Source organism: Chiloscyllium plagiosum, unplaced genomic scaffold (assembly GCF_004010195.1).
Source record: "Chiloscyllium plagiosum isolate BGI_BamShark_2017 unplaced genomic scaffold, ASM401019v2 scaf_32728, whole genome shotgun sequence".
Taxonomy (NCBI): Eukaryota; Metazoa; Chordata; class Chondrichthyes; order Orectolobiformes; family Hemiscylliidae; genus Chiloscyllium; species Chiloscyllium plagiosum.
In genome coordinates, this window is record NW_025117680.1 from 1 (window position 1) to 1,028 (window position 1,028).

Below are 1,028 nucleotides of genomic sequence, written 5' to 3' on the forward strand. Positions count from 1 at the left end.
TCACTGTGTTGCTGTGATCATACAGTGACTTGGGTGTCACACAGCCAGGAAAATGAGACAGATCAAGGTTTTTGCATTGTTGAATTCAATTGTCAGTTTAGCCTTATTTAGGATTTCAAAATTGCCTGTCCTGTACACAAGCGCGTGTCAAAAATATCTGAGTGGAAGAAAGGTGTTCTGAATAATGACATTGAGCACTATGCACTCTCCTCCAGTCTGGAAAACAATTCCTCACAGACAACTTTACACCTCCTGCTGTCACGGGCTCTTCAGTCCGTTGATTTCAAATCTTCACAGAATTCAACAGACCGTGTTACATCGTAATTTCTTCATTTTTGTTTAGATCACTGTGAGCAGAGTGTCACAGTGGGAGTCTGTTTGCCCCACAACTCAGAGATAAGACGATACTATTGGAACCGTCCTGTACTATTTATCATTTCACCAATACAATGCAGAAATATCTGCTGCTCAGCATAATTTAAGCAATTCACTTATTCATAAGGTCAAATGTGCCCGTGACTTATGTGACGAGGTGGCCGAGAGGTTAAGGTGATGGACTGCTAATCCATTGTGTTCTGCACGCGTGGGTTCGAATCCCACTCTCGTCGCTGTTATCAACGATTTTAAATTTTGCTATCTTTGGATGATAACAGCTGTCCAATGGTCTGTTTATGTGCATCGACGCTATAATAAAATCTCAAAGAATAATTTGAGTCTGTTGCCTAAACTGCATTGAAATGTAAATTGAATTGGGACAATGAACAGGAACGCGATTGTCGTTTCCAAGTCAAGTTGCTGTGAACTTTTATCGTATGAAAGAGATCCAGGAGAACCAAATAACGAGAGATGCGAAGTGCATGTTGATGCATGCGATTTTTAATGAGTGTTTTATCAGATGAAATTTGTAGCAGTTGGGTAGAAGTGATTCATCTTGGTGAAAAGAGCACAGAGAGACAGCACGAAACAATGGAGGTATTTCAAAAGTGGCAGGGGCTGGGTGTAAGGGCACCCGAGAACTGGCTATAAAT

General features: G+C 41.1%; 1 non-coding gene across 1 annotated transcript; it reads left to right on the top strand.

Moving 5' to 3' along the window:
• The first annotated feature begins 526 nt into the window (after positions 1-526).
• trnas-gcu lies at positions 527-608 on the top strand. Its single transcript has one exon. It is a non-coding gene; the product is annotated as a tRNA-Ser (tRNA).
• The last annotated feature ends 420 nt before the right edge of the window (positions 609-1,028 follow it).